Source organism: Hyperoodon ampullatus, assembly GCF_949752795.1.
Source record: "Hyperoodon ampullatus genome assembly, chromosome: 2".
NCBI lineage: Eukaryota > Metazoa > Chordata > Mammalia > Artiodactyla > Ziphiidae > Hyperoodon > Hyperoodon ampullatus.
In genome coordinates this window covers 13,302,593-13,303,169 of record NC_136915.1, presented here as the reverse complement: position 1 = coordinate 13,303,169, position 577 = coordinate 13,302,593, and positions in this window count along the sequence as shown.

The following is a 577-nucleotide window of genomic DNA, read 5'->3' as shown; positions in this document are numbered from 1 at the left end:
CAGTGGGGTTGGAGAGGCTTTGTGTCAGCAGTGGGTAGGGGAAGGCTCACCCCACCCAGAGTGTTTAAACAGCTTCTTACGCAAGGCACAAATGTCATGTAACCCTGGGAATGGGGTGGGTGGAAGGTGGGCGGAGGACCAGGGAGCGGGCCCTGCCGAGTCCCGCTTCCATGCCAACAGGCCTCTGTCACCTTTGATCTCAAGGCTTCTGGAGGGCTTGGGGGACGGGGCGGGCGGGTGGAGAACGGTGAGAACACCCCTCAGCCTCCCTCCCACACATCTCCACGGAGTTGTTGAAATAGATTCTTCATCCATGTAGGGCTCTGAGGTTTATAAAACTTTTCACAAGTTTGGGCTTGTTGGAGCCTTAGCACTCCGAGTTTTATGGGTAGCCCCATTTTACAGAAGAAGAAAACTGAGGCCGGGCCCAGTGACAGGGCTTGCCCAAGGCTCCACAGTGAGTTAGAGGCAGAGGCCAGACTTGAAAGCAGGGCCTTGAATCCCAGTTAGATGCTTTTCTCCCAGAGGGGCGACTGAGGCTCAGAGATGTGCAGTGACTTGCCCGAAGTCACACAGC